The sequence below is a fragment of the Choloepus didactylus genome, chromosome 3 (genome assembly GCF_015220235.1).
Source record: "Choloepus didactylus isolate mChoDid1 chromosome 3, mChoDid1.pri, whole genome shotgun sequence".
NCBI lineage: Eukaryota > Metazoa > Chordata > Mammalia > Pilosa > Megalonychidae > Choloepus > Choloepus didactylus.
This window is the reverse complement of record NC_051309.1, coordinates 57,543,470-57,549,469: the sequence shown is the minus strand read 5'-3', so window position 1 is coordinate 57,549,469 and position 6,000 is coordinate 57,543,470. Positions and strand designations below refer to the sequence as shown.

General features: G+C 40.2%; 1 long non-coding RNA gene across 1 annotated transcript in view; it reads left to right on the top strand.

Annotated features, from left to right (window-relative positions):
* Positions 1 to 297: 297 nt before the first annotated feature.
* Positions 298 to 6,000, top strand: part of LOC119528622 — a 68,193-nt gene continuing 62,490 nt past the window's right edge. The window contains exons 1-2 of the long non-coding RNA XR_005215759.1: positions 298 to 829; positions 3,303 to 3,357. This is a non-coding gene — a long non-coding RNA (uncharacterized LOC119528622). The remainder of the gene's footprint in view (positions 830 to 3,302; positions 3,358 to 6,000) is intronic.

Genomic DNA, 6,000 nt, shown 5'->3' with positions numbered 1-6,000 from the left:
TTCAAATGTTACATTCTGCCGCCACTGGCTTTCCTTATTTGTTTTAATATAAATATAAAAGTTCAAGCTATCCCCAAGCTGCACACACGTATTTTCCGTTCCAGCCAAAGCTTCCAGGCTGGCGGACCGGCCACCCTACCCCCTTCCCCTAGCGGGTCTCGGGCTTCCGGGAGGGGTAGAGAGCATCCACTCTGAAGAGCTGGGAGTGGAGAAAAACAGTGACGTTCAGTCCCGGAGGCGGGCTCAGCTATAGCCCCAGGAGGGCGCGGAGCTCGCGGCGTCCCGGGAGATGGCGTAGCCTTGGCGAGCCCGGAGCCCCCACGCGCACTAAGCCCCTCTGACGCCTGCAGGCTTTGTCTGGCGGCGGCGAGGGAAGGTCTTAGGCGGGCCGCCGGGATCCTGGCGCACGTCAGGGGACTGACCCTGTGCGTGTAAAGTAACAGCCGCCAACTGCTCGCAGGCAGCGGCCAGGACAGCCCTTTCCTTTCTCTGCAGCAAGTTTGCCGAACTTGGGGGCTTCTTGGTCAGAACCCGAGGTGAACCAGCGATCGCAGCGAGTCTCCGCTTTGGGGAAGAAAATCTCTGCCTTCTCTTTCCTGGGAATCGTGCCTAGTCGCCACTGACCCATTTCACCCTTTTTAGTCAGGTGTGAGTAAATTTGGTTGGCAAAGCTAGGATGCAAACCCGGAGGAAGAGCCTCACGTTTTCCATGTTTTCCTCTGGACGGTGCAAGCGTCAGACTTGGCCTCCTGGACTTTGAGACAACCTTATGAGGACACTCCGTTGTTTGAGGAAGATTCTGGTTCATTATTGGGGTCAGAAAACATAGGTGAGGGAGGTTTTAATTTTTGTTTGTTTTACTTATCACAAGCTAGAAGAGGAATCCATCCATTGAGGACCACCCACAGAAGTAAAAAGCAGTCAGTGTTGAAATAGCATCCATCCCCACTTTTAAAACAGAGTGACACATCAGGTTAAACTCACTTGATTTTGAATTTGGGGAAAATGTCACATAAAACTTTATTCAACAAGGAGAGTGGACATTTCCATTTCATGTTATGGCCAGTTAAGTTGGGAGTGGGAAGCAGGAGAGGAAGGGAAAAGAAGGAAAAATGAAAGAAGCGAAAGACCAGGTTGAAAGAAAAGTAACAACTCAAGCAGAAAGTACAACTGAAAGTGTAACTAGCATTGTGGGACTTTGTTGTTTGTTTGGAACATAGGCTTTAAAGCAAAGTGAGCAACCAGCAGATTTTGCAGCCCCATCACAAACTGAGGAGACAAGTCCTGGAAAGAGGAGGAAATGGATGTGTCTATCTATTTAGACAGTTTCCTAGATGTGTAATGTTTAGCTTATCAAAACACACTTAATTTCTCCATAAGGCACATCACTGCCTTCTTGCATTTGGGAACACAAGACAACTTGTGGCACTACGCTTGGGGGGGCAATTTAAACAGTGAAATCACCCCCCAAAAAAGAAAAAAAAAGCACAAACTGAAAAAAAAAAAGTGGCATTAAATATACCATGAAAAGGATACTTGTTTATAGTATAAGAGCTCAAACAAGAAGGCAGTGTTGCCTTGTTTGACCTCAGCTGGCAACGTGTGCATCAGTTGACTCATTTTGCTACTCTATGCATGTCTACAAATGACAGGGAAAGTGCTGTGAGGATTCAGTATGGGGTTACAAATACATTTTAGCAAGCAGGCAAATTCACAGGTACAGAATCCATGAAAAACAAGGATTACCTGTATGTAGGATGATTTCCTCTTGAAACTAGCACAGTGAAATATATTATAGAAGCTGTGCTGTCAAAGTACTGCTTCATTCGTGTAGAGGAAATAATAGAATGACTTCTCTGCATTGCTGTTTGCCCAGGAAAACTTTATTCCTTTCAAGGATGCAGATAGTCAGAGTGGGTGATAGATGAGTATTTGATCATTGATTTTATTGACAAAACTGATTATGAAAAGGAGATATGTTAATACTGTTTTTTAACAGCTTTATTGAGGTATAGTTAACATACTTAAAGTGTACAATTTGATAAGTTTTTGACTTTATATGTATAGATATATAGCCATTAACCACCACAATCAAAATAATGAGTGTTCTAGTTTGCTAATGCTGCAGAATGCAAAACACCAGAGATGGATAGGCTTTTATAAAATGGGGGTTTATTTCGCTACACAGTTACAGTCTTAAGGCCACAAAACGTCCAAGGTAACACATCAGCAATTGGGTACCTTCACGGGAGGATGGCCAGTGGTGTCCGGAAAACCTCTGTTAGCTAGGAAGGCAGCTGGCATCTGCTCCAAAGCTCCGGCCTCAAAACGGCTTTCTCCCAGGACGTTCCTCTCTAGCAAGCTTGTTCCTCTTCAAAACATCACTCCCAGCTGCACTCTCTTAGTCTCCTCTCTCTGAGTCAGCTCATTTATATAGCTCCACTGATCAAGGCCCACCCCGAATGGGCGGGGCCACGCCTCCATGGGAACATCTCATCAGAATCATTACCCATAGCTGGGTGGGGCACATTCCAAGCAAACAACCTAATCCAAACAATGAGGGATCCATGATTTTCCAGCATTTTCTCTACCCCTTCATAACATCTGCTGTCAGTTGTAGTAACAGCGTTGAAAAAGAACTAAGAGACTGTGGTGAGATTTAGTCACTGCATAGTTCAGCATTCCTGAGAACAACGCATGCTGGTATTTCCACAGGATAAGGCCAGGAGGGAAGTCAAAGTAACTTGGGCCCGGCTGCCAGCTGCTCACTGGGAAAGGAGATGGATGGAACGCTGGACTCTGTACGGACAGCTGTTTCATCCAAGACACAGATTCCAAAGTGTGTGGCAAATTCAGATAAGATTCAGGCAAATGCTGGAATTGGGGTAGTCTGGGGTTTTGCTGGAGATTGAGAGAGGTCCTAACGGAATGATACCATCCTTGAACTGTATGACCAAAATAAAAACAGAAACACAACCCACGACTAAAACCCAGGACTCCAAGGCTGGCTGGTACTGGAAAGGAAATCACCTGGTTGGAGGGGCGGCTGCTTTCTGTCCTTCAAATTCATCATTCCTTTGGTTCTTTTATTGGTCACTACTGGCTATGGGAGACATCTGCCTTCCCATTTTAACCCTCTGGAAGTGTGCTACTTTGCAGACCAGCTTAGATGTGGAGAGAATGTTCTGAGACATTGCTGAAGGCTATGGCAAAGCAAAAGGGAAATAACACTGTGAGAGTAATAGGTCTACTCTGATGTTTAAAATACAGTTTTCTCGTCTCTGTTTTATGGTCCTCCTCAGCTTCTACACTGTCTCCCACTCCTGGAAGCCCCCTTCACTGACTCCTCAAGTCCAGGTATGACCCAGTTCGCATTATTTTCTCCGCTCCTTTCTCCTCTTACTTCTTTGCTCCTTTCTGGAGGATTCCTATGGCACAACATTCTACCCAATGGTTAGATTTATAATCTAGCCCTTGATCTCAGTGGTCTAGACCATAGCTGTTCAGTGGAAATGTAATACACGCCACAAATGTGATTCCCGTATATAATTTTAAGTTTTCTAGTATTAAGAGGAAAAAGAAACAAATGAAATTATTTTTAATAATAACTTTTTAACTAAGTCTATCCGAAATATCATTTCAACTTGTAATCTATATGAAATTATTGAATTATTTTACATTCTTTTTACATATTAAGTAGTCTCTGAAATTCAGTGCGTAGTTTATACTTATAGCACACCTCCATTTGGACTAGCTACATTTCTGTATTTGAACAGCACAGATCTAGATATAGAATAATGGCCTGGATCCAAAATTAAATGTTCTTGAGGGTGGGGGGGTCGAGAGGAAGAAGATGGGTTTTGTTTTGGATGCATAGAGTGCGGTACTAGTGGGCATTCCTGTGGATGGAGACAACAAGTCATTAGAAAAGCAGTTCTGGAGCAGCAAGACAGAGCATCTTCCAGTGTCCTTTGTCAGAGTGACATACAATTGCTTCAGTAGTAAATTGCCAATGTCACCTTGTTTTTTGAATCCATACATTAGATTATAAGAAAAACTCATACGTTAGCATTTTTCCCACAATCCTAACTTCCAAGTTAACCTATGTATACCCTATTGCAATTGATTCTGAAAATTTATCTCCATGTTAGCTTGTTTTCGTGCATGTTTTCTCTAACAGGTAGGTATTTATCACATATATTTTCTTATATATCTATTATATTTATATTTATTTTGCCTCTCCTTAGGTACATTGAAAAGAGTTGATCAAAAGAGTGGGCACTATTTCACTTAAATACAAAGAATCATTCAGCTAATAAACTATTATTTGTCATGAGCGATTTTTCTAAATATAACTTGGTTAGTATTTTTTATTTGCATCTTAACAATAGCTGTCAATTTTAAGATTAACAAGATCTGTAATATCTTTTAAAATTACATTTTTTCTCATTATAAAAGTGATTAATAACAAGACGTCACCTTTGGAAAAGATTAAAAGAATGCAATAATACTCAGTGTTTCAAAGATATGGGGAAATCAACACCCTTATCCATTGTTGGTGGGAATGTAAATTCTTACAGGGATTTTGGAGGACAATTTGACAATATATATTAAAGTTCAAAATGTGACTATCCTTTGCCTTTCTAATTCTAGTTTTAGAAATTTATCCCATAAGGATAATTGGATAAGTGTACAAATTGTATTGCATGGATATTCAATCCTATTATTTATAATAGCAAGAAAATGAAAACAACCTACATTTCAACAAATATTTATTGAGTCCTACCTCTGCCAGACACTGTAGTCGATGCTGTCCTGCAACGATTAACCAGATACAGATGGTCCCTGACTTCATACAGCTTGTATTTTAGGAAGGAAGATAGTCCACTAAACATTCTGTGCAGTGCTAGAGGATAGACTGTGACTGAAGCTCTTAAGAAGGGAGCTGGTGAGATAGCAAAAACTTTATGGAGGAAGTGATGTCTAATCTGGGTACTGAACGTTGACTGGTTTAAATATGTTGAATCATGTAGTGTAGCTGTTAAAGATGATGGTGACGTGGAAAGAAGTACACAGGATTCTTGTTGAGGAAAAAAAAAATCAGACCACAAAACAGACTAATGTAATTTTAGTTTTTATAAAATTATATGTTTCTGTGTTTTCACATATGTGTATATATGTATATAAATGTGTGTGAATACGTATTCTCCAGAAGGAATCAAAATATAACTGATTATCTGTGGTTGGTAGAATTTCAGTTGATTTCAACTTTTAATATAAAAATTTATTCTTATTATTTTAGTGCAGCAACAGGAATTTAGTAGCTCATGGTTTCAGAGCCCAGAAGGCTGGCTTTCTCCTGGGACCGGAAGTGTTCTGGCAGGCTAGTCATTCTTTTTTTTCTTTTTTTTTTAATCTTATTTTATTACTTGAAGAAGAAGAGAAAACAAAGAGATATACAAAGACAAGAAAAAGCAAGAGAATAAAAAAGTAGCATTAAGTAGAATAGTTATTATAAAAGGGCTAAATTGCTGAATCATGATGAACATCAAGGGCATTCACAAGTTGTTTACAAAAATATATTGTCATAGAAATACTGAATAAAACATCTTGGTCCAGAGAAACAGAACCAACAGGTGAATATAGGTTAACCACATCTATGAAATACCTTCGCAGTAACACCTAGATTAGTGTTTGACCAAATAACTGGGCAATATATCCTAGCCGAGTTACACATATAAAAGAAATACAAAGATATGTGTTTGCTTATTGGCAAGTCATTCTTGGCTTCCTTGGCTTTTCTGTCACATTGTGATGTCCTCTCCTTTCACTTCTGGGTTTTATTGACTTGCAGCAGGTTTTTCTCCATGTGGCTTTTTCTCCAGTAATATAATTAAGATCCAACCTCCTTCAGTTGGACCACATCTTAACTAAAAATAATACCCTTCAAAAGTTCCTATTTATAATGGGTTCACAACCACAGGAATGGATTACGATTAA